The 27,845-nt window shown below is 34.8% G+C and overlaps 1 long non-coding RNA gene across 1 annotated transcript; it reads left to right on the plus strand.

Annotated features, from left to right (window-relative positions):
* The first annotated feature begins 4,861 nt into the window (after positions 1 to 4,861).
* On the plus strand, positions 4,862 to 25,932 carry LOC119867043. Its single transcript, XR_005382156.1, has 3 exons — positions 4,862 to 5,086; positions 22,875 to 23,049; positions 25,806 to 25,932. It is a non-coding gene; the product is annotated as an uncharacterized LOC119867043 (long non-coding RNA).
* Positions 25,933 to 27,845: the final 1,913 nt, after the last annotated feature.

Genomic DNA, 27,845 nt, shown 5'->3' on the forward strand with positions numbered 1-27,845 from the left:
GTGTGTACATATATATATATATATATATATATATATATATCCCAGTCCTTCCCTGGGATAGATAGATAGATGATAGATCTATATTTATATATAGATAGATATCTTTATATATTTAAAATATAAATAAATAAATAAATAAATAAATAAATAAATAATATATATAGATATTTATATCTGTATTTGTGTGTGTGCATATATATATATCCCAGTCCTTCTCTTTCTCTGGACAACTCTGACAAGTGCAAGATGGGAAAAGATAGTCTACCTCTGGAAAGATGGGAGTATATGCAAGGAAGGAAGGAACTGAAATAGCTGTCTTTGGAAATCACGTAAAATGATTTGCTCTTTCCTTTGAAGAGCCACAGAACCGTGTTCTTCTGTTATGTCTTTCACTACATGACCCTACAGTTTGATCGTCAATCCTTCTACTGGACTTTTAGTACTTTAAAGTTAGTAATTGTGTCTCATTTATCATTATGTTCCTAGCACCTTCATTCTATACAGTATTTAATGATGATGGATGGATGGATGATTGATTGAAAAATGTACCCATACTCATGAATTTTTTACTGAGTTTTTATAAGCTTTATTAATTCCTTCCTCTTAACTCCTACTTAGTTACCTTATATTCTCCCTGACAAATCCACTACGGTATTCTCTAAGACATCATCACCACTTTAAGATTTCCAAATAATCCAGAACAATATGGAACCAATGATATGCAATTATTGCTCTGTAGTATATGCCCTTCATTTGAGCATAAAGACAACCCAGTTGTAACTAATATTATCCACAAAATTGATGAGATAAATTTAAAATTATAAAATTGTTTTTATACTTAAAAATTCTAAAAATCACATTCTCTAAGCATATATAATTTAAAAATCTAATTTAATAACAAATTCTTTCATACTGATTTTGTTTTGAATGTGATCTTTTTCATATCTGGAAATAATAAATATTCCAGAGCTCAGAACTCTTCTGTGGTAAAAAGAAGATCTGGGTGCATACTTCTCTGAAAGACTTTGGCTGGTTTAACATCCCTCATTCCTACTTCATTGTCTCCTTTTACCACTCTTCATGAGCTCTGCATTTCTAACAAAGAAAAGACACTTTCAGAGCTTTGGAAGGGCCTAAACTTTGCTTTACCAAGGACAATACTGGCAACTTTCCAGAAACCTGGAGGCCATGGCTCATCTGCAAATCATGTACATATATTTGCATGAATTTTATTTTGATTAGTAGCCTCAACCCATGATGGTACTTAGGATGAATGAAGCATTTTACATATATGAATAAATGAAGATGATTTAGTAGTCTGACTGCTCTTGGCTGTGTTTTCCCTATTCCTCTAACTGTAACTCTCCTCATCCATCCCCTTATTATTCCTTCTCCTTAAATCTAAAGTGAGTGTTGCTTTTCTATTTTTAACACATTGATTCTATAAAGGTGATAAGAATGAAGTTTTCCCTGCTTTTGTGTTTTATTGACCTACTTAACCTAAATCTACTCTGCCTCAAATCATTGTGACTTAGTGATTTTTGCAAAGTTCTTTATCTTAACCTGCATAAACTGGCATCTTTTTTGTGCTGAGTCAGTGGAGAATACAAAGCTTGATAACTGTGCAATTTTATTTTGAAGAGCTTATCCCTAATGTACTCCATAAACTGAAATACAACTTTAGGGATAAATATATTAAAAGTAATATATAAAGGTGCCGAAAGTAGTGACAAAGGAGAGTTATCACTCTATTCATGACCTTTTGTTTTCCCTAAACTTTAAAATTCCCCTGAATGTTAAGTGTGTGTTTGTGTATGTGTATGTGAGTGTGTGTATGTGTGTTTTTCACCTAAAGTAGGGTAAGTTGGTGGAAAATAACACAAAAGGTCATGGGTTGATCAGGATACAGGATATGATGACTGCTCTCAGAAAAAGGACGGGAGGAAGACCAATATGGAACTTGAATCTAGTTAGATCTATCTAGATTTGGGGGTGATTTTTTTTCTAACCTTGCTGTTTCATTTTTTCTTCTTTTTTCTTTCCCATTCTTTTGTTTCTTGTTTTGTTCTCCTACAGTCTAACACACTCAAGTCCTTTCTAGTTTCAGAAGTCAGGCCTCCTAGACCAATAATATATTCATTTTTGTATTAGTTATTACTGAGTAGGTCTAGGTTACTTATGAGAAGTTATAGCTATTTATTCCTCTGATGTCTGGAGCAATAGAAAACATGAAATTATTTCAAAGTATAATTAATATCTTCCATATATAAGGGTGACAATATAGTTCTAGCTATTTAAGATTAAAAGTCTACAAATTTTACATAGAATTAAATTAATGTTACTAGGTAACAGAACTATTATTAGAAATAGTGCTTGAATTCAGGCTTAAAATGAATTTGGGAGGGCACCTAGGTGGCTCAGTGGTTGAGCGTCTGCCTTTGGCTCGAGTCCTGATCCTGGGGGGCCTGCTTCTTCCTCTGCCTATGTCTCTGCCTCTTTCTCTGTGTCTCTCATCAATAAATAAATAAAATCTTTTTTAAAAAACTGAAATTTGGAGTTGTGTCAGTTAGGGTTTGATCAGAGAAGTAAAACCATATGGAATAAGAAATTTATTACAAGGATTAGATGTTACACAATTATGAGAGCTGGTGAGGAAGCCCATGGAAAAGCTTGACTCCTGGATCAGATGTACCTGAAGTCACTGCTGGTTATCACGGCCTGCAGTTAGGAAGGAAGGCTGCACTGGACAGAATGGGATAGAGTAAGGATAAACTAGAGCCCATTCAGATAAACTGGAATGCAAAAAGATAAAGGAGAACTCACACCTAGTTTTCACAGCCTCTAACCTGGCATAAGTGACCTGAAGAACAACCTGGTGCTGTTTGCCACAGAGTTGCTAATGTACTTGTTTCCAGAATTTGGAAAAACTGAAGTGGAAGATCCAATAGTACCTTGGGTGGGGGAGGGGGAGGGGAGTGGATGGCAGTTGTCAGCCTGGTGCTGCTACATATCAACAAGATAAGCTAGCACATTCACAACATAAGGAAGCTACAGTAGTTCTGGTACCCCACACTGACTTTCAGAAAGTAGAGTCTGCTGATTTGCTTCCACCTTCTTAATCTCTATGCAAATTTCTCTTGCTGCCCATTGTAACCTGGGCCATACCCAAAGGACATTTAGAGAAATGTAGTTGCACCTTCCATCTACGGTGAAACAGAAAAAAAGACACTACAACCTCTTAAACACTTTTGTAAGTGATCAGTGATATTATGTGTAAATAATTGAGAATGTGCCTGGCACTTAGCAAAGGCTCAATAAGGGTTTAACTCATTATTAAATTATCATCACCATCATTTTGTTATCTTACCTAGATTAAATTTTAAATTGTGGTTATTTTAAGTTTTTATTCATGTATTTTTCATGTTTTTTCCCTTGATTGTAAGTTTTAATTATGAAGATCATGTTTTACACATTTGTAATATGTAGTAGAGTACTAAAGCACAGAATTCTATAATTACTCATAACCTTATTGTATTTAATACACTTGGCTAGAGATATTAGGACTATTAGGAGAATGTTTAGATAGGGACAGAAAAAGTGATGTATGTATTAGCGATATTACACTAAAATATATGCTTCTATTCTGTTCATGGTGATATCTTAGAGTCCAGGACAGAGCTTGGTCCAAAGTGAGGATTCAATAAACATTTGTGGATAAATGATGATCGGTGGGGTTTTGGAAAGTCTGAGGCATAAACTGGAAACCCACACCATGAAAAACTCAATCTTTTTTAGGGGCACTACAAATTCCTGCCCTCTTTCTCCTCAATTACAGGTAGTGATGTTACAATATTTTACACGTAGGTAGAGATTGTAGTTGCTTTCCTCTGAAAGCTTACAACCTTTTTAGGTAAATATAGACACATATGCACATACAGGCACACAAAAGCAAAATGTTTAATTACATACCACTGGATGAATAAAAAAGATGCAAATTGTAATTTAACATTTCACCATAACAACTTATAACAAATGAGTGTCATGTGGTATCTGATTTAGAGGGTGGAGATTCCTGAGCCTAGAGATTTAAGAGTAAGATTTTAGAAAGTATTTGAAACCAAGAAGAAGCAGAAAATTCCTGGAGATAAGAAAATAATTATATAAACCAAAACAATGGAGGTGGATATTGTCATAGTTCCAGGAGAATGGGTTAACTGAAGCAGTTTTGAACTATAAAGTAGTCATTATTCTTCATATTTAAATATGCTCAGTGTCATGTGAGCAAAGAATGCCCAGAAATGACTGCAGACTTGTGTGTGGCATATCGCGTGCTCTGACTGCTGCTGCTCACTCAGGTGTCATGTGTACCCAAAGGGCCAAATATACAGTCAGCATAACATGCTGAAATGGCACAGATCGTGTCTAGCCCTGCAGCCAAATTTATTAGCATCCCAGATTGCAGATAACCAAAAGTGCCAGCAAACCTCCTTCCCAGAGTAAAAACAGTATATTCTTAAGACTGGAACAAATTAAAGGACTGTGTTGTCGATCCACAGGATGTTTGTGAAAAAATAGATGTGTGTTTTACAAAACCTCTAAGCCTTTAGGTTAATTTATGTTATTTTGCACTTACTCAAGTTCAAGTCATTTTAAAACAATGGAAAATAAAAAGGGAAAATAATTTATTCTTTGTCTTCTTTTTAGATATGTGCCACCAATTTAATACACATTTTGAACTCTTTTGTGATCATGAGCAGTAAGGAAAACCTCTCTCTAATACAGTGTTCTGTACACTGTGTCCTGCCTATGACATAGAACGTTTCATAAGTGATCTATTATGATATAAACCATTGTCTGACAATTCAGTACCAAAAGCTTGAATCTGTGAAAATACAATTAGACTGCCTAGGGACATAGCAAAATTAAATGAGACCTGGTTTGATCTTAGACATCTATTGGATGTCTTGAATCTTACTCTTGGCCAGCAAACAATCAACATGGGAATGAAATAAAGGGACATACATAAAACAGAACCAGACTGCACTATCAAAAAAAGTTCCTCAGCTAGTTCCGGATCCTCAAGTAGGTGAGTATTTGCTGTGTAATCCGCCTCAACTCTATGGCTTTCCCTCTGTTGACAGTTTTTTAAACCAAACTATGAAACGTGCATAAATGTTATTTATTTTGTATATTGGTTGATTTACATTTAGTTAATGACCTTAAACTGAAGTGAAAATGTGTGTTGAGGTAACCATATTTTAGGGTTCTCTCCTAGAATCCATGGCCATGCAGAAAACATTATCTCAAATTGCTTCAGTACAACCAACATCTGCTTATACAGTGGATATAATTACCTCCTCTTAGGATTTGTAACCCCTTGAAACTAAGTGAGAAGCCAGAATCAATGTCAAATCTAAAAGAAAAATTTATTGGCCATCTAGACTTCATTTTATTTTTTTTCAGTTTTTATTCAAATTCTAGTTAGTTAACATACAGTGTAAAATTAATTTCAGCTGTACAACATAATGATTCAATACTTCCATACACACCCAGTGCTCAATACAAGTGCCCTCCTTTATCCCCATCACCCATTTAACCCATCCTCCCATCCCACCTCCCTTCTGGTAACCATCAGTTTGTTCTCTTTGGTTGAGTCTATTTCTTGGTTTGCCTCCCTCTCTCTCTTTTTTCCCCCTTTGCTCATTTGTTTCTTAAGTTCCACATATGAGTGAAATCATTTTGCTTAGCTTAATACTCTATCACCATCCCTGTCATTGCAAATGACAAAGCTTCGTTCTTTTTTATGGCTGAATAGTATTCCATTTTCCATCTATCAGTCGGTGGACACTTGGGCTGCTTCCGTAATTTGACTGTTGTAGATAACGCTGCTATAAATGCCGAGGCATATGTATTTCTTAGAATTAGTGTTTTTGTATTTTTAGATCAATATGTAGTAGTGCAATTGCTAGATCATACAGTAGTTATATTATTACCTTTTTGAAGAATCTCCATACTGTTTTCCAGAGTGGCTGCACCAGCTTGCATTCCCATCAGCAGTGTAAGAGGGTTCCCCTTTCTCCACATTCTCACCAGCACCTGTTGTTTCTTGTGTTTTTGATTTTTACCATTCTGACAGGTGTGAGGTGATATCTCATTATAGTTTTGATTTGTATTTCCCTGACGATGACTGGTTCTGAGCATCTTTTCATGTTGGCAATCCGTATGTCTTCTTTGGAAAAATGTCTATTCATGTCTTCTGCCCATTTTTAATAAGACTATTTGATTTTTTGAATGCTGAATTGTACAAATCCTTTATATATTTTAGATAGTGACTATTTATTAGCTATGTCATTTGCAAATATCTTCTCCCATTCCATAAGTTGCCTTTTAGTTTTGCTGATTGCATCTTTCACTCTGCAGAAACTTTTTAATTTGATGAAGTCCCAATAGCCTATTTTTGCTTTTGTTTTCCTTGCCTTAAGAGACCTATCTGGAAAGAAGTTGCTAACACAGACTGCCTGTGTTCTTCTCTAGGATTTTTATGTCTCACACCTAGGTTTTTAATCCATTGTGAATTAATTTTTGTGTTTCGTGCAAGAAAATAGTCCAGTTTCATTCTTTTGCATGTTGCTATCCATTTTTCCCAACACAATTTGTTGAAGATGCTGTCTTTTTCCCATTGGGTAGTCTTTTCTGCTTTGTTGAAAATTAACTGATCAACTGATCACACACTTTCATTTTATATATGAACAAAACTATGAATCTAAAAAGTTTAGAGAGCTGCCCTGGATCACACAGGCCATGAGGAGCAAAGAAAGATCAAGATTCCTTAGGAATCCCAGGAGAGTGACTTTTCCAGTAGATCTCAGAGTCTGAGAATTAGGAGCCCTCAGGTTTGGAACAGGCCCTTTTGGTAGGAGTCACTAGCTGTCGGGCAGTTGAGAAGGCTAGACCAATGACAAAAGTGAGTTTCTTTTAAAAAGTAGCATTTCTTTCTTATTCTCTTTTCATGACTTTTTGTCCCCCTAAATCTTGTATCCAATAGAATTACAACTTAACCAATGGGAAAATTTTCCAGTCCCATGAGTGGGAAATAAGGTCAGGTGCACATACCCCCTAAATTGATATATATTTGGCAGCTAATGGATTTTAAGAAGATAGGAAAGCATAAATCAATTTCTCCTGCAATCTAATCCAAATTGTTTATTTTACATTGTTAACTTTTTGCTCTGCTAAACTCTCATCATAAAAGTTTTCACTAAGCAAAATGAAAGTTGTGTTGTCTTCTTTAGCTTTTCTTTCCTTTGTTCTAGCATTTGATCTATACATAGAGTCTAAAAACTATTGAAAATTACTTCACTCTTTTGTCTTACAATTATGCTACACTGAGTAACCATTTATAAACCTAACCTTCTGTTATAAGTTTTTCTCTCCACTATGTGTTAAAAATAGAAGTTTTGGGTGAAAAATTAAGATCATTTTAATTATGATCAAAACATCTATAAAAGTTCCACCTATTAATATTTCCACCAACAATACATAAGAGTACTTGCTAACCCACTAGACATTCACAAATTCACATTAACGTGGTATATTTTCTCTCATCATGAGTGGTTGACCTATTTTCCTTTATTTCATGACATCTAATTCTTTTTCATATTCTTTGCCCATTTTCCTAAATGTCTATCATAAAGGATTAAATATATTTCTGTGTAGCCAATTAATAAAATAATAGGCAGCCATTACTAAAAGTCAGGCAATTCTAAATGACCTAATATGGGAAAACCTCTGATATATATTGTTAAACTTTTTAAAAGCTGTCAAGTGAGCAAAATGTGTGAAGGGGAATGGGAGGTACAGGCTTCCAGTAATGGAATGAATAAGTAACAAGGATAAAAAGTACAGCATAGGGAATATAGTCAATGGTATTGTAATTGCTTGGTTGTATGGTGGCTGATGGTAGCTACACTTATGGTGAGCACAGCACAGTACTGACTTGTCCAATCACGATGTTGTACACTTGAAACTGATGTAAAATTGTGTATCAGCTATACTTCAACTTTTAAAAATGAGAAAAGCGCGTCAAATAGTGTGCATAACATGCTAACATTAATTTTCTCAGAAAGATCTATACACAACTATACTTGTATGTGCAGAGAACATCTCTGGAATGAAAACTAGAAAACATCTCTGGAATGAAAACTAGAAAACCTCTGAGAAGAAGTATGATGGACAGGCTAAGGAGAACAACTTTCTTTTATACTTGTACACAATATGTTATTTGGCAACTTTTTATTTCTTTTGGTTTTTACTACACATATGTGTTAGCAACTTAAATAAAAAATGGTAATATCTGGGCAGCCCAGGTGGCTCAGTGGTTTAGCACCGCCTTCAGCCCAGGGTGTGATCCTGAAGACCCGGGATCAAGTCCCACGTCAGGCTCGCTGGATGGAGCCTGCTTCTCCCTCTCCCTGTGTCTCAGCCTCTCTCTCTCTTTCTCTCTCTCTCTCTCTGTGTGTCTCTCATGAATAAATAAAATCTTTTTTTAAAAAATGATAATATCTGAAAACTGAAAAAAAAATACCATATTAAATAGAAATAGTAAGAAGCAAGGGAAGGTGAAATCAAAAAGTTGTCAGTGAATCCTTCCCCAAACAGTCATAGGAAGTTGAAAATACGGTTGTTGGTTTTAACTGTCAATGAACAGCCAGAGGGCATCAAGACCGGCTGTATTGGCATCTACCTCCTTGGGTGACTGGTAATTCTATTTGTCCCTGGTAGACCTTCCCTTGCTTGAAGGAATCCTGAGGCACAGAAGTAGCACAAAGAGTTTTTGGAAGGCCAGTTAGTAGTGAGTCTTCCTCAGAGAGGCAAAATACAAAACTAGAACAACAAAACCTAATTCACCGGTAAGAAATTTTATCACTAAAAAAAAAAAAAAAAAAAAAAAAGAATTTTTATCACTGAGTTCCTAGAAATCATGTAACACTCTGGACTATAGTCTCCATAAGAGAGACACATAATTGGATTATGAATTATTTATTTATGTACTTTTATAACAACAGAAATAAGAATTACAAAGAACTTCAACCATGAATAAAAAATGAAATCACCTATTTGTAAATCACCCACTTTACAAATAAAGCACAATGTTAATATTTTTATTTTTCTTATATACGAATGCATACATTACATATTTTATATGCTCTGTATACATTTTAAGTTTTTACATATACAGGGCAACCCCGGTGGCGCAGTGGTTTAGCGCCGCCTGCAGCCCAGGGCATGATCCTGGATTCCCTGGATCGAGTCCCACGTCAGGCTCTCTGTATGATGCCTGCTTCTTTCTCTGCCTGTGTCTCTGCCTCTCTCTCTCTCTGTCTCTATGAATAAATGAATAAAAAATTTTTTAAAGTTTTTACATATACAGATAATTTATATATATTTATTTCATTTATTTTTACATACTTGGGATAATGCTTTTTAAAAACATTTCTATAAATAGATACAACCAATTATCTCAAGGAATACTTTCAGAGGAAGCAAAATTTATATTGATGTCCAAAGAATTTAGGATTATTCTATTCTCTGTAAGTGCGATGATTGAATTTTCTTCTTTTGGACACTGTTTGGCAAGTTTTGATATTAGGTTATACTAGCTTTGTGGGTTTTTAAAAATATTTTATTTATTTATTTGAGAAAACGAAAGAGTCAAAGCATGAGCTTTGGGGAGGAGGCAGTGGGAAAGGGACAAGCAGACCCCCTGCTGAGCAAGGACCCAATGTGAAGCTCTATTCAGAGTGATCCTGAGACCCTGAGATCATACTCTAAGCCAGATACTTAATCGTCCGAGTCACCCAGGTGCCTCAGGTTATACTAGCTTTGTAAAAACAAGTTTGGAATCGTCTTTATGGGGTGTGTGTGTGTGTGTGTGTGTGTGTAAAGCAATTTAAAGAGCGCTGCAATTAAAGTTTGAATATAATTTTCTACAACACTGTCTGGACCCAGAACTTTTGTGGAGGTAGTTGACACATTTTTAAAACTTCTCTCAAGGTTATTGTTATATTTAATTATCTATATCTCCTTGTCTTCATTTTAATTATACGTATTTATCTATAAACCATCCAGTTCAAGGAAATTGTCAAATGTATATTTTTAATCTACTCTTCAGTTTTCATATATGGCCTCTGATTTTCAAAATTTGTGGGGGGTGCTGATGAGCTGCTTTCATTAATTTTTTATCTGATTGCAACTGTATATTTAACTGACTTTTTCTTAGAACCAACTCTTGAAGTTGCTTACTTACAATTAACAGTTTACTCAGACTTAGAATTCTACTCTGATGTTTTCTGATTCTGTTATCTTTATTACCCATTTCATCCTAGTTATTAATTTCCCAAATTTATGAGTTGAATGCTTATTTATTTTCCTTCTTTTATTTTTAAATAATGAAGGCAGGGTTAGAAAAGGATTGCATTATTGATGCATATTGAATGTTATTTCATAAAACAAGGATATATTATATAAATCTCAGAAGGCTTTAAAACATTTACAACTTAAAAATTATACTTGAAGCCACATAAAAATGTACTAGTCATATTGATTACAGAAAAATCTCCAAAGTGCTATAAACATATGGAAAGTATAAATCATAACACTAATAAATTTGATCATATAAAATGAATATAGTAATGACAAATAATAAGGCAATGAATTATCAAAAAGTTTACCTTTTAAGACTTTAAAGAATATTTGGAGATAAGCTTTAACATAGCATACAAAGTCCATCCATTAATAATGGATATAGATCGTTTCTTCTTCAACAACAAAAAATATCACTGGAGGAGATTTTTCTACCCCCCATCCCCACACTTCTTACTGCACATTGTAAGTTCAGCTATGAAAATAAAAATAAATGATATAAAGGTGACTTGAGAATTGTGATTGAATGAATAAATCACCAGAGCTTCCCTTTGTTGAAAAAGAACTATGAAGGTTTTAATAAAACTATTGGCTATAAACTGTCAACTCATCATGTATATGGGGAGCCAAGAGCAGCAGTGTGAAACGTTATGTTTATTTGTTGGAAGGCATTCAACATAATCCACTCAAGTTTTAACGAGCAAATAAATAAAGGCAGCAAAAATTTAACTATAGGATTTTACTTGGTAATTTTAAATAATCAGATTAAACAAATGGGTCATTGCAAGAACTAATTTGTACTGCTGCTATTTATATACATACATTTTGTATCTACTTTCTTAACTGGATTGAGGTCATATGAACAAGTGAATCTCTCCTCTATGTGCAGCCATTTTCAAAACACATTTTAAAGGAACATATTTTCTTTTCTGGGTATGACATGGACAGGAAGCAAAATTTAACATAAAATAGAACTTTTGTTAAAAATACATAATTAAGTTGGATTCTCTTAACTTTTCCTTCTTTTAAACAAGCATTGATTCTTGTAAGTTGACAGAAAAATTTGAAGAACAACATATTTATGGTCAAAGAATCACTATTATATCTTATAATACTGCTGGGATTAAGAAATTTGATTAAGGATAATGATGTTGCCCATTCCTATCGTTTGGATCAGTAATGATAGCTTTAAAAAAAAAGATTTTATTTATTTATTTGAGAGAGAGAAAGAGAAAAAAAGAACAAGTGGAGTCAAAAGGGAAAGGGAGATAGAGAAGCAGATGCCCCACGAGCAAGGAGGCAAAGGTGGGGCTTGATTCCTGGGATCCTGGGGTCATGACCTGAGCCAAAGGCAGACCAGACGGGTAAATGACTAAGCTACTCAGGCACCCCAGTAATGATAACGTTTTAAAATAAAAATTTTGAAAAAATAAATAAATAAATAAATAAATAAATAAATAAATAAATAAAATAAAAATTCTGTAATGTTCTGTTTATAAGCTTATGTAAATGATGCTCTGCAGGAGTCAGCTCCTTTTTGCTATTTCCTGTTTTTAAAAATTTAGCAGTCCTCTTCTGAAGATTTTCTATTTGTTAATAGGTTAAACAAAAGGTTGAACAGGTTAAATAAAATTGTTGCAATTTTTGTTTAATAAAGATCTCATTACTGATCAAACAATGAGACTGAGAAAGAATTTTCGTATCAGATATGGAACTCTGGCCTGCTATTTAAAAGGTAACAGAAATTAAATTCATAAAAACAAGAAATTGAGAAAAAATAAAACTTCAAGCTATTATGCTTATTAGATTATGATTCTGAAAAACTCCTATCTCATCACTCTCATGGTATGAGACTGGTTCTAGTTAACATGATCTGACTCAAATTAAAGTCTGATGAACAGATTTTTGAATGAATAAAATAGAAAATTTAATATTTTATTAGACACCAAAATTGTTTCCAATAAAGAAAGGAAATACAGAAGTTGAACGTTCTATTTCAGGTTGTTGTTACATGTTTTACAAGCAATTTTTGATATTAATTTTGGCTGAAGTTGTTACTGGAAACACTTTAGTTTTCGATTAGAATACAAAACTTCACTTACACAGAGAAAAAGCACACACTCAATTATAAGAATATAAAAGTGGCTAAATAATAGCAAATGATCAATGGTGCTAAATAAATATAAGACCTAAAGTATAATATGATGTTCTTAAAGAATAGGTATGTGGCCAATATTTATTCAATCCTAGTGATGCTTTTCAAAGCACAATGATTACAGAAAATAACAAATCTTCTGGTTTAGGTAGAAATCATTTCAAAATTTATGTTAAAATGGCCAAATATGTACAATGTATTTCTTTAAATATTATCACTTAGAGAAATCAAAATCAGATGATTAACTTAGTGAATAATAAAGTGAGAAAAAAAATAAATAAATAAATAAATAAAAAAAAAAAAATAAAGTGAGAGAAGCAATTTTACACAAAATTAAAAAGTAAGTAGTATTTATCAGTTCAACCAGAGTGCACAGGAAAATGAGAACTAAGCCGAAAACAACATTTATTGTGCATACCATGGAATTATCAGGAAGAAAACAATGAGGTTGAAATTAATGAGCATTTTAATGTTTTTGCACTTATTATTTTAAAAAGTACACTTTTAAGTGAAGAACTGAAAAAAAACAGCTGGCATTTTTAAGCCTTGGATAAAAAGATTATGGAGGACAACACTATGAAAATGTCACTAGAATGATTGATTTTTTGAGGCTTTACAATCTAGAATTTTGGCTGATAATCCTGAAACATTCCTAAAACATGTGCAGCACATAGTTTGAATCTATTATCAGGAGACCTCAAGTAGACTCAAAGAAATGAAATACTTTGAAATGATTTGAAATCTATATGTGCTATTTTCTGCATCTGCCTAAAAATGTAATATCTGGAAGAAAGTATCAATTTTACAAACATTCTGGGAGACATGATAAAAATGCTGACTAAGTAGTGTTAAAAACATCCAAAATTAAAAACATACTTGAAAAGATAAGCAAAACAATCAAAGAACCTCAAGCTAAAGGAAAATTTGGTCTTTCATAAAAAATGCAATAATCTGCATAATTCAAAATTATTTGATATTAACTTTTGAAAGTTATTCATATTTTCTTAAAAATACAAAAATGAATGTATGTAAGGACCCCATGAAAAAAATGCCCTTTTTTTCTTTGGTCCTTTCCTGCTTCTATTCTTTTTAGGACTTGCATACCCTTCCTTACATATGCCTTAATGTATGTTCTCCTTGTAAAAGTCAAGGAATTAATGATTTCCTTGGAGTCTTCAGCACAATAGATGACATCCAAGGAGTAACTGGGTGAGGTGGTCATGAACTTGTGAACGCTCTCCCAAGAAAACTGACTCCAAACATCTTGATGCCAACCAAGATCCCTGGCTCCAGGGCATAAGAGACTTATGGAGGACATCTGAGCATTCGTCTTTGTTCATCCAGTTCCTGGATGCCTGAAAAGACACATACACCAGACCACCATCCTCAATAAAAACTCCAGACCCTCAAGCCAAGATGAGATTCATGCCCCTTTTTCTTTCTGAGTCTCCCAGGCACATTATCTGTATCTGCTCTATCCCTTCAGTAAACCCTGCTCTTGCTTCTTCTTGACTCATGTTTGATTTCCATGCTTCATAAAGCCAAGAATCCTCTGGGCTGTGGGACCCACTCTAAGTCCTCAGACTCAGACTGCCTGCATCATCTTATCATGATATAAAATAAAAAATTTAGGGTTTATTTCTCCACCTTAGTTTTAAGAATTTGTTGCCCAGTCTATTAGCCACTGATTCAACAAAATAAACTTCTCCAAATTCAAATGACATTAATCAGAAAAAATTATTTTGGCATTGATGATAATAGAACATAAGTTAGTTGAAGATATTGACTACAAAAACATAACTAGTGAATTTCCTAAAAATGTGTGAAAAAATAATTTTATTAAACTAGTATGACATTTATAATTTATGAATATACTAATTTTATTCTCATCCAAACATCACTGCCCATCAACAAAACATGCAGACAAGTACAATATTTAAATTCATTCATCTTTGGTATTTTGCCAAATTTCAGTCATGAAATGCCACAGATGCACACATTTAGTATGTTGTTATGAAGGTGTATTTGTCAAGATAAAAGAATACCCTGTATTTAATAATTTTAGATATATATATGTATATCTATATATGTGTGTATATCTATATATGTGTGTGTATATATATATATATCTTTTGAATAATTAGACTCATGGTATGTGGGCCTCCATTTGCACTATTTCCCAGAGTCTGAAAATGAGTTTTTTTAAGCTTTGTTTTTTCAGAGTCTGAAAATGTTAATGGCAGGCCTAATCATTGGTATCTCTTTAAAAAAAGTTATTTGCATTCTGAATTGAGCACTAAGTCAGTTTTTAAAATGTAAGAAAACACTTGGTCCTAGGTAGAGTAAGACTAGAAGACAGGCTTTGTCTATAAAAGCCAGGTGACTTCTTATAGATGCTTTTTGTGGGGTGGGGAAGGTTTCTCCAAGTCTGTTGGTCTGGATCCCAATAGAAAATACATTTAAATTAGGGTTAATTCAAGGAAGGTTACCAGAAAACTACAACTGAGAACAATATAGGAAATGACAAGAATGTAGTACCTTAGGGCAGAGCTCTTAACACACCTAGGCTCAAAGGGCTGCCTTGAAAGGAAGAGGTTTCAGTAGAGAGAAACAATCCAAAGGACTTAGTCCCACAGGACTAATCCAGGGGAATAAATAAAATTCTCTCCCTTCCTGTCTTCCCTCATATTTTTTTTAAGACTCCCATTGGATGAAAGCAATCATAAAATAGAGGGCAAGAGGGATCCCTGGGTGGCGCAGCGGTTTGGCGCCTGCCTTTGGCCCAGGGCGTGATCCTGGAGACCTGGGATCGAATCCCATGTTGGGCTCCCGGTGCATGGAGCCCGCTTCTCCCTTTGCCTGTGTCTCTGCCTCTCTTTCTCTCTCTCTCTCTGTGACTATAAATAAATAAAAATTTTAAAAAAATAGAGGGCAAGAGAGCTCATTGATACAATCCATATAGACTATCCTCTCAGGATATAAATGTGGGTAGAGAAGGACAGAGAGAGATTTAGTGGGAAAAAAAGTTACCTGGTGAGGTACATCTTTTCTCCCTTTAGATCACTCTTATTCTTCATGGGTTTGAAGTTTCATTCTCCACATAGGAGACATACAAATATCACCAGGTACCATATCATTGTGGCGATATTAATTTGGCCATATGCCCAACTTGAAACCTAAAATATTAACTAAAACTCATATTCTTCATTAAAAAGAAAGAAATAGGTAGAAGGGTAATTTAACATTAAAATAGCTGCAACATTCTGCTTCTACAGCTGATTCAAAGACCTGAATTAGTAAACATAATTGTTTACCTCACAAACTATTCCATGTTCCTTTACACTCTGTCAGTGACTCAGCTCAGACCACTCTCAACACCTTTTGTCACAGACTCAATCTGTGAGTACTCTTGAGAACTATCTCTGAGATCATGATTTATATGTAGAAAGTTTATTTGGACTTGCTCAATATCAACAGTTATGAAGTAAAGAAGCAGAATTGGGCAGAGGGAGAATTTGAACAGTGACACTCTCAACAAAGACTTTAGCTGATTCTATAGATTAGAGCTGGGATGGTTCTTCAGAGATGTTCTATATTGTGGCATGGGAACAGACCTTAATGCCTCTGTATGACCAATTACTGAATTGAGCTGTCTCTAGGAAGGGGGCATGACTTTAGGTAGGTAGAATCTCTTCAGCTAATACGATGTCTTGGATGAGAACTCAATTGAGAACAGTTGGCTGCCAATGACTCCCAGAAGCAGAAGAAATGAATACTTTAGTCTTAGAAAACAGTCATTGGATCATGACCTCTACTATAGCCACTCTTTTTGGGGTCACTTTGAGAACTGCTGTCACCTTCTAACTGATGCTGATACTACAATCAGATCTACCAATAAACCAGGTTCACTCTTTTTCCTTCTGCATGGTGGCAAAGAAGTGAAGTAGGTACCATGTTCAACTGATTCATCCATTGTGCTAGTGGTCTATTACATACCACCTCCATTTTATAAAGTAATGCTGCTATTCATATCCAACTTTTATATCTGGGCTGATTCTGAATAACATACAGCTCATCTTGGATAATCAGATTCACATAATTACAGTGTTTTACAAGGTCAAGCATCTACTTTCTACCACAGTCCAGTGACAAGCCAGAAACAGTTGATAGAAGAATATGGAGAATATTGCATCACTCCTAAACTGTAGCTGCCTGAGCTGGGATTTCTTGTACTTGGATTTGGAAAAGTGTCATACAACATTGTGTCTGTCACAAATACTTGAAAAAAAAAATCATTGGTTATGTTACATAATTAAACTCAAATTATAAAATGGCTTGAGCCAAAATCAGCCTTGTTTCAGAGCTCTTTTTAATTCAAGGCATGAATCAATACTAATACCTTTACTAATCTGGATAAGTAAATGGGTTAAGGAAGAAGATGATGGAGAATATACCGCTTCCAAAAATCCAAGATCTACCAAGCTGTGTCTCTTTCACTAGGTTAGGTGGAATAATTTGTTTTATTGTTTAGAAGGGCTGTCTTACGATGAACCCCTAAAAATTCCATTGATGTGGCATACTACTGAATTTTTTCAGCATTTATCTCCCATTCTCTGACACACATATAGCTTACTCATTTATGGTGCTGTTACTTCTTGTTCACCATTTTCAATCAGCACAACATGTTTGATGTAAGGAATTGAGATGATTTTCAGGCCACACCCAGCTCACACCTCAGACTGAATCTAAATCTGCATTTTAAGGATTCCCAGGTGATTCACATGTACATTAAAATGTGAGGGCAGCCTGGGTGGCTCAGCGGTTTAGCACCACCTTCAGCCTGGGTTGTGATCCTGGAGACCTGGGATCGAGTCCCACGTCTGGCTCCCTGCATGGAGCCTACTCCTCCCTCTGTCTGTGTTTCTGCCTCTCTCTCTCTCTCTCTCTCTCTCTCTCTCTCTGTGTGTGTGTGTGTGTGTCTCTCATGAATAAATAAATAAAATGTTTTTAAAAAGTTTTTAAAAAATGTGAGAAGCACAGCCTCACACTACATCATATAGTCATGTAAGTCAGTGATTTGACACAGTCTTGAGGCAAAACAGAATAAGTACACTTTGTCCTACTATGTAAATATCCCCATTCCTACATAAAAGTCCTATCCTTCCCCACTATGGTCCTTACCTTAGTGTGAAATAATTAGCAAGATCGAGTATCTAATTGACTGTTACAATCAACCCCTATTGGTCTTCAGTCTTATATTCCCCTATGAATTCATGAGATTCCTTCAAAACGGCTAAAAAACCTTCCAGCTCTCCACAGTATTCATAATTGTCTGTTAATAGCTGATATTTTCACTTTTCCTATACATGTATCTCTAAAGCTATAAACTGAATCCAAGAAATCCAACAATCATATAATCACTACCATTACCTTAACCACTAAGTGCCACAGCCACTTGATCTCCATCTGTGCTTCATCTAATGATTCGATTTAATTAATCATAATGCCATGCTATGCTATGGATCACCCAGGCCCCATCCCATTTGGCAAAGAGTTATTACCCCTGTGTTTTTGTTTTTTTTTTTTTTTGCATATATGAATGATTCTATTCTAGAATTCCATTTAACCCTCAATATGGTCCCAGGAAGGCATATTCTATCTAGGATATTTTGAATAAGGCTGAATAAAGTGAAATCATAGGGGGATACTGCCATTATTCCAGGCCTAGTAAAAATGGACTGTTAACACATCTGGATAAGAAAAAGGAGGGTAGGTAAAGTTATTATCAGAATCCAGAAATAGTGTTATAAACAGACCACCTTGAAAGTGGTGTCAGTTAAGTGTCACAGAAAGTCATAGGCACAGAAAGGAATAGTATTCTGACCCCTTAATTGTCCTGCCCTCTTACCTACTTTCAGGGCTTTCCCATTGACCAAATACAACAAGAAGTCAATGGACAAAAGAACCCATTGATGCATATTATTGAAATCAGTCACTTGGGGAAAAGAATCAGGTGCAAAAAAAATGGAAAATACACCTGAGGGAAAACAGAAACATACAGCACATCACAATTCAATATCCAAGATACAATGAAAAATAGAAGTGCCTAGAGTAGGAGAGGCTTAAGCCTTCAGCAGAATATTTTCTGCTGGAAGGCAAATTACTAGGGGAGGGGAAGGGAAATTATAATCAGAAATTTGTTTGATGAGAAAAGAAACAGGAACAAGTATGTTCATTAGATTAATGATTATTAACAAGTTATTATAACCTGATGTAGTCATCTTCACTGCAGCGACATTCTTCATTCCTTTTTTTTAAAATAAGGTTTTGAATTCTTCCCATGTCTTCAAAGAGCTCCTGGTCTACTGAAAAAAACATAAAATCAAGTAATAAGTTCTATGTCAGAGGTAAACACAAAGTGCATGAGAACTGAAGTAAAGGCACTTACATAGACTAATGGATCAAGGGAGGTTCTTGGTAAGGATTATCTGTGCAGAGTGTTAAGGATTAGTAGGTGTTATATAGGAAAGAAGAATGAGAAGTATATTCAGCAGAAACAACATTATATGCAAAAGTATTGTGGACTATGCAGAAATTTTCAAATTTCAATCTATTATGTCTGGGATGTATGTGTAATGGTTGTGGCAAGAGATGTTCATTTAGCCAGAAACAAAATTAAGCCAAGGCTTTTACATGCTAAGAAACTTATACTTTACCCTGGAGTTAATTGGGGAGCTACAGAAAAAATGTAAAGCTTGGGAATAGCCTGAATCCTGAAAGAAATCCACCCACTAATTAGCTACTCTTTCTCCTAGATAGTGTTAAAGTCATTCTGGCAAATCTTTTTGCTGCTTCAGGCTCTACTTTTTTAGAATTAAAGCTAATGATTGCCCTTCTGTTTATATGTTCTCCTTTCTGACAGTGGTTAACTAACTTGTTAAATTTGATTTTCTGTTACAATGAGTTTCCAAATTTTCTGAAGTAATCTTGACTGAAAATCCATGATCTCTTCAGTCACATATTTATGTATATTTTCCATGGAGTCAGTTACTTATATGATAACTTATCTTTGCCAGTCATCCCAAGAACACATTTCACAGATTTTATTCTTAGGTACTATCTTTTGGGTTTTGGACTTTATAGCTTTTATTCTCAGGTATTGGTTAAAATTAAATGAGGAAAAATTCAGAACATTAGATCAGCTCTTTAGAAAGCTTATCTATGAATGACAGAAAATATTTTTATATATTTATTAGATTATACCATAAGAAATATGAGAATGATGAATATGTACATTATAAATAGACATTAGATGAATGGATAGATAAAGGGATATATGGAGATTAAGACTGATTTCTTCCAAAATAGGAAGGAACTTGTGGAAGGCTGAGATTGATCATTATAAGCAAGAAGATGATTATATGAAGAAACAAGTTATTGAAATAAAAGTTAATTTCATATATAGATGAGAGAAAACCATGGCAAAAAAAATCTTCATATATCTTTCTCTAAGAAATAAAAGAAGTTGCAAGTGAAATATAGAACTCTTCAATGAGGGACACCTGGGTGGCTCAGCAGTTGAGCATCCGCCTTCACCTCAGGGTGTGATCCCGGAGTTCCAGGATGGAGTCCCACATCGGGCTCCCTGCATGGAGCCTGCTTCTTCTCCCTCTGCCTGTGTCTCTGCCTCTCTCTCCCTGTGTCTCTCATGAATAAATAAATAAAATCTTTAATAAATTAATAAATAAATAAATAAATAAGCCTAGCATGTAAGGTTAGGAAAGAAAAATTTAAAGACATTTTTAAAAATAAGCTTTATTCTCTGTTAATTATAAAACAACAGCAACAAGCAACCTAGCTTTGAGGCTTAAGTCTTATACTGGGGAAATAAAATTCGTATTTTATAGGATAAAATAGAAAAAAATTCTGTTAAGGACTGCAAGTACTATCTACATCATTGTCTTTTATTTTCAAGATAGTTTTTAATACAGTTGTTATTCAAAAAGAGTGGTAAAAATGAAAGCTACAACTGATGAGGCCACAGGCTTTTTCTCCCTTTTCAACAACAAAAGTGATATACTATGAGGGTCGATGCTTTTACAGAGTAATACTAGATTGCTTCAACAACTATGTTCTTTGAAATGAGTGTATTCATTGAATGTCAATATTCCTGTGTTATGAGCTGAATCCTAACCTCATAAAATTCATATTGTGAAGCTCTAATGTCCAGTATTTCAGAATATGATTGTACGTGGAGATGAATTTGAAAGATGTGATTAAATTAAAATGAGGGTGATAGGATGGGTCTTAATCCAATCTGACCAGTGCCCTTATAAGAGAGAAAATTTGGGCACACAAAGAGATACCAGTGATGATGCACAGAGAAGAAAAACCATGTGAGGACACAGGAAAAAGATGGCCATTTGCAAACTGAGAAGACAGGCCTCAGGAGATACTAAACCTGCTGACACCTTGATTTTGGACTTCCTAACAGTAAAAAAATAAATTTCTGTTGTTTACACCACTCGTCAGTGGTATTTAGTTATGACAACCCTATCAGAGTAATACAGATTTTGGTACTGAGAAGTGGGTTCTACTGTAAAAAAAATTTACAAATGTAGAAGTGGCTTTAAAACAGAGTAATGGGTCAAGACTGGAACAGTTTTGAGATGCACATTTTAAAAAGCCACAATTGCTTTATTTTTTTTAAGATTTTATTTATTCATGACAGACACAGAGAGGCAGAGATACAGGCAGAGGGAGAAGCAGGCTCTCAGCAAGGAGCCCGATGCGGGACTCAATCCCAGACCCCAGGATCAAGCCCTGAGCTGAAGAGAGACACTCAACTGCTGAGCCACCCAGGCTTCCCCACAATTGCTTTAAAAAGAGATTGTTGGTAAAAATATAAAAGATGCTTCTGGTCAAATCATTCAAATGGAAATGAGGAACATGTTATTGGACAATGACGGAAGGGTATTTCTTACAAATAACTTGTCTAGTTTTTGTGGAAGATAGAGTTCATGAACAATAAAAACCAATGTTTAGCTGGGGCAGTTTCTAAGCAAAATGTTGAGGGTATAGTCTGATTTCTCCTTACTATTTGTAATAAAATACAAAAAAGAGATGAACTGAAGCAATTATTAAACAAAAAGGAAGCAGAACTTGAAGCTTTGAAAAATTCTCAGCCTATCCATACTTCAAAAAGTGAAAAACTACATTCTGAAGAGAACATCAAGGGTGTGGCTGAACAATCATTTGATAAATAGTGTGACTTACACGTGTGAGTCATATGTGTGAATGACTCATACATGGCTGTATCCAATAGGACTTCTCAGCAGAAGAGAGGAATAGACATGAGTTATACCAGTAGAAACACCACCAGCTTGGATTAAAGAACAGAGAGAGAATGAAACAAAGGAAAACTATCAGAACAGAAAGGATAAGACAACAGAGTTATCTGGCTATAAATATACGTTATCCTTAAAGAAAAGGGAAGAATGACTCAGAAGGTGATCCAGATATCAGTAGGGTGCCCCTACCACCACAGGTGCAGAAGATACAGGCTCACAGGACAACGTGGTCTCTTCCTTGGTTTCAGCAGGGCAGAACTGTTGCCCAGAGCTAAGGGGACAACACTGTCACCCCAGTGGGTCCAGACAAGACCACTACCTCTGTGGGCTTAGAGGACAAAACATTGAACCAAAAGGATTGTTTCAAGCCTCAAAACTAAAGGAATTTTCCCTGCAAGGTTTGGACTTGCTTGGGGCCTGTGACTAGATTCTTCTTTCTAATTTCTCCCTTTTGGAATGGGAATGTCTATCCTATGCCTATCACATGTTTGTGTTCTGTTAAGAACATAATACAATATGTGTATCATGGTTTCACTGGTTACAGGTTCACAGCAGGAAGTGAATTTTACCTCAGGATGAATCACCCATACTTGATTCAGTCACAGCTGAGAAATCGATTTTAGAAATTTCCAATTCTTTATAATGGGCTACAAGAAAGCCTGCTCCACCTTTGCCCTTTGGAGAGATGCATTATCTTTATTATACTTGACAACAAAGAAAACTGTCCTCTGTTCTACAGAAAAGATGCTTTCTCTATATTGCAAGGCTATTTTGCTACTATACTACCTCCTGAAAAAGACACTCTTAAAAAACTGACTGCCACTGCTTGCTTGCAAGAAATGCGTGAGACACCCACGGAGAATTCTCTCCCAACAATAATTAATAGAAAAGTTTACTGACCCTTGTTCTACACTCTTGAATTTGTGCTATCGTGTTTGTTTCTTTAGGTCCTTTCTAGACAATTCCTCCTCATCAAAGCCATTTGTGAAAGTGTGCAAAAATCAGTCTTCCTTTTCAATGTCTTATGTGATGAAGTCATACCTGGTTTTTCTCTGAAGCTTTGGAATTTCCCTCTTCATTACTGTATTTACCCAAGTAATTATAATCCAGACAAAGAATGAGGTGAGTGCTACATGAGTGGTACAAATTGTGATGAAAGAATCACAAAGGGAAAAAATAATAATTTACATGGAAAGGATCTGGAATGTCCTTTCAGAAAACAGGATTTAAAGAGGGCCTTAAAGAACAGTCGGGGCATTGACAATAAAAATTTTCAGTGTAAGGGAGAGAATTACATGAGCAAAAAAAGCAGGTTGTAGGAAGCAAGGTGGATACTTAGAACAGCAGGGAACAAATCTGCAAGGTTAGGTCAAAGTAATAGGATATGAACATACTTTTTCATATTGTTTTGTGATTCAAATTCTGTTACCGCTAAAATGTCTGGGACATATTATGTGTACATTATGCAGAACAAGAAGGAAAAGGCAGACTCAGCAAAAAGAAGTCCAAGATAGCCTGCTGTGACAAGCAAAGCAAATGAGAAGCTTGTTTGACAAAAATAGATTCTACAGTCCAGTGCCTGTTCCTGATGTTGACAGAGGCAGAGGAGATGTGCATAATATAGAGCATTTATCAAGGTGATGTCAAAGGATGGTGGTTCCCACCTGGGAACTCATTCTAGGATTATGATTTACAAAGGGCAAAGAAAGGCTTCTAAATGTGTAGGCCATCGCAAAAAAGAAAATCTATCATTTACATTTATCATAATGGAATTTCTTAAATTTTTCACAAAACTTGAAAAGCTATCCTAAAAAGTGAATGCTTTGAAATTATATATAAAAATTTTTTAAGGAAGTTATGGTAAAAAAAAATTTCTTCCAGTTTCACCAAGCTATGACAAGTATGTAATAATTTCTTTAATTCTATCGTTCACTTAGAAAATCTAGTCATATGATTTTTAAGAGCATTGTAAGTTACATATTAATATTTAATTCATTATATTATATTTGTGTGGTTGTCTAATGTCATTTCATGTGCAGTAGATATAAATCTCAATCCTAAACTTGAGTGCTCAAGAAATAGTACCTTCTTTTCTGCAACTCAGTGTTATTTCTTTTTTTTTTTTTTTTCAGTATTATTTCTTATTCTAAGTCCCTTTCCCTTCAGATACTTAGCCTTTCTCCCATAAGACCACTCTATGGTTCTGATACCTCGATTTAGCACCAAGGCATTACAAGAGGGGATACTCTCTATTCACCAATCATTTCCCTTCATAGACATCTCTTATTCCTAGTTCTTTTACTAGAATCATCACATAGTTTTCTTTTTTTCACTTCATTAATGCCGTAATTTTATGAGTCTGTGAGAAAAATGCCTCTTCAAAATGCTCTAGGTAGCTTCTTCCCTTCTTTCCTACGGAAACTCAGCTCCTCTCTGGCATCAGTCATGACTTTTGAGTTGAAAAGGAATATTTTAATTAGCATAATCATCATGTTTCACAAGGCTGACACTAAGGAAACAGTCCAGAGAATTACAAAAACAGTTAAAGACAAGAGAACTAAATAAATAAGTAAATCTACTCAGAATAATAGGTGTTAGGGCCCTACTGCTAGATAAAGAAGGTACAAATACAAAAGGGGACAAAAGCTAGAGCAAATCTGAGGTATCCATGTGAACATGTAGTTTTTACATAGAAATAGACAAAAATACGTATATATGTGAATTTATGCGTAATCCTGGAGGTAATGAACACACACTTGGTTCCCAGACTGGTGTTTCTAAATCCATTCATTCTCCAATTTAAAAACAACAGCAAAAAGTTGCCAGGGCTTCAGCTAGGAAAATATAAGATTAACCAAAAACATTCTGTCATGACAGAAACTAAGGGAGCTTATTCAAAGATTCATAGGGACATTTCAAAAGATTAGACAAGTTGATCTTAAGGTTGTACCATTGACTAACCTTGGAAAAAAATTAATATCAAAATAAGTAATGATAATTTATTGTAGCCCATTAAAAATGGAAATCTCTATCTTATAGTAGAATGCCAACTAACAAATATAGAAGGCATAGTGAAATTCGAAAATCACCATTCCATAATCATCATCATAATAATCGATTCAGGAAAGAATCATTAATGGATGCTAAAATTAGTAGATCAATGTTTGATGCAAAACAGGATATTTACATAGTCTCAAAGTATCTTCCCACAAAATATTTTTTATTTATTTATAAGTATAAGATACTTATTTTTTTAATAATAAATTTTTATTGGTGTTCAATTTACCAACATACAGAATAACACCCAGTGCTCATCCCGTCAAGTGCCCCCCTCAGTGCCCGTCACCTATTCACCCCCACCCCACGCCCTCCTCCCCTTCCCCTAGTTCGTTTCCCAGAGTTAGGAGTCTTTATCTTCTGTCTCCCTTTCTGATATTTCCCACACAAGATACTTATTTATTAATCTTAGAAAGGAAAAATCTGGCAGACACAATTTTAAACAAGTTATAAAAGTTACCCCTACCAACTGTAGGACAAACCATATGACATCTCATGAGACAGAGTAAATACTACATTACTTTCATGGTATTCCCAAAATGCATAGCTGGAAACAAATTATAAGAAAATATCATAGAATACAGACATCTTAAAAAAGAAGTCAAGGCCATGAAAGATAAAGATTCAAAGAGTCTAAAAACACATGGCCTCTAAATGCAATGTGTAACCTGGATTGGTTTATGGACCAGAAAAGAAACAAACAAATGAAAAAAAAATATTTTACTCTATAAAGGGCACTTTCAGAAAAAACAGGTAAAAATCTGCATGCATGGGGATTAGATGATGGTATTTTATTCATGTTAATTTCCTTATTGTATTAGGTATACTGGAGTTATGAAGGACCATGCCCTGGCTTTTAGGAAACAATGGAAATTTTTGGAATCTGGGTCATTGTATCTATGACTTATTCACGAATAGCTCAAGACAGAAAGAGACAGAGAATGAAAGGTAAAGTGCTAAAAATTGTGGAATACAGGTGAAGGTTTGTATTAGGATTCTTCAGAGAAAAAGAACCAATAGGATATAAATAGAAACATAAGAGATTTATCACAGAAATTGGCTCACATGATTATGGAGGCTGAGATATACCACAATATGCCATCTGCAAGCTAGAGCACCAAGGAAACCAGTGATATAATTCAGCTCAAGTCTAAAAGCCTGAGACTAAATTCTATACCTGAAACTATTATAACACTGTATGTTAACTAACTGGAATTTAAATAAAATCTTGAAGAAAAGAAAAAATGGAAGGCCCAAGAACCAGGCGATTTGATGGTGTAGCTATCTGTCCTGGTCCAAAGTCCCAAGAAGTAGGAGCTCTGGTGTCCAAAGTGGGAGTAAATGGATGTCCAAGCTCAACAAAGAGAGAAAAAGTGAGTTTACCCTTCTTCCTCTTTATTCTTTTCAGGCACTTTAGCAGCTTGGATGATATCCACCACATTAGAGAGGCAGATCACTTTACTCAGTCCATTGATTCAAATGCTAATCTCTTTTAAAAATACCCTCACAGACACACCCAGAAATAATGTTTACCAGCTATCTAAGCATTTCTTAGCCCAGTCAACTTGACACATAAAGTTGACCATCACAAGGTTGTACCAAATTTCTTTGTACTGTTCTAATGATTCTTCTGAAATTTTAACATTATTTTAAAAGTAAAAGTTAATGCCAAATACTGCTATTGCTCTATCTTGAAACCCAACCTCTCTTTTACATCCTAACTATTCCTCTTAATTATCCTAAGGGCTTATGAGTTTGGAAAACACATGTCAGGAAACACTGCAGACAACCTTTGCTTTCTACCCTTCCACATAGCTCTTCTCATAAGACGCATGTTGTCACATGAGAACACTTTCTATTGTCTTAGGCTTTATAAAAAACAGATATACAAATCTCGAAAATCTACAGAACACCAATTACTGGGTTATGATTTTTTGTAATTACTTTTAGAAAGCTAAGGTATGATGAAAAATAACTTGGAAAAATTCTTAATGAGCAAGTATTAAAGTCAGTATTTGACCAAAGAGAAGGCCAAAGCCAAAAAATAACAGCATAAATTTCTATCTTTTTTTTAAAGATTTTTATTATTTATTCATGAGAGACACAGAGAGAGGGAGAGAGGCAGAGACACGGACAGAAGGAGAAGCAGGCTCCATGCAGGAAGCCCAATATGGGACTCTTTCCTGGGACTCTAGGATCACGCCGTGGGCCGAAGGCAAGTGCTTAACCACTGAGCCACCCGGGTGTCCCCTAACAGCACAAATTTCTAAAGTAAAAAAAAATTTTTAATCAAATTTTATTAAAATTAGATATTATTATAATTTTATTATTAAAATTTTACTAGTCAGAGTTCGAAATTTTGACATGACTATGCAAGAACAATTACTTTTCAACACATTGAACAGTTAGATTGCTCCTGAAGGCACAGTAATGTACATTATGAAGCTAAACATATGCTCACTTTCAACTGAAGTCACTGAAAAAACAAGGCGGTTTTTGGCTCACTCTGTTACTATATATGTTACTGCTGCTGATGAAGTCACCCCAGTTTATTCAGCATTATTTTCTTTCCATATGAAATAATAACTTGGAAAAATTGTTCATTTCTGAACTCAAGCATTTGGTTGATGGTGGTAATGCAACGTCACTGAAGCGATCCCACAGATTAAAAGCTTCTGCAATATTGGGGGTGCCTTCTGATTATTTTCAGAAGTAGTTTTAAAATAACAGCCCTTAAAGACAAGCAATTCCAGAATGGCAGAGTAAAGAACTTAAAAATTTGATTCCTTTATATAAGCAATAAAAACACTGGATGAATTGTCAAAATCAACTTTTTCAGAAATTTAGAAATTTACCAAGTG

This window comes from Canis lupus, chromosome 31, assembly GCF_011100685.1.
Source record: "Canis lupus familiaris isolate Mischka breed German Shepherd chromosome 31, alternate assembly UU_Cfam_GSD_1.0, whole genome shotgun sequence".
Lineage (NCBI taxonomy): Eukaryota > Metazoa > Chordata > Mammalia > Carnivora > Canidae > Canis > Canis lupus.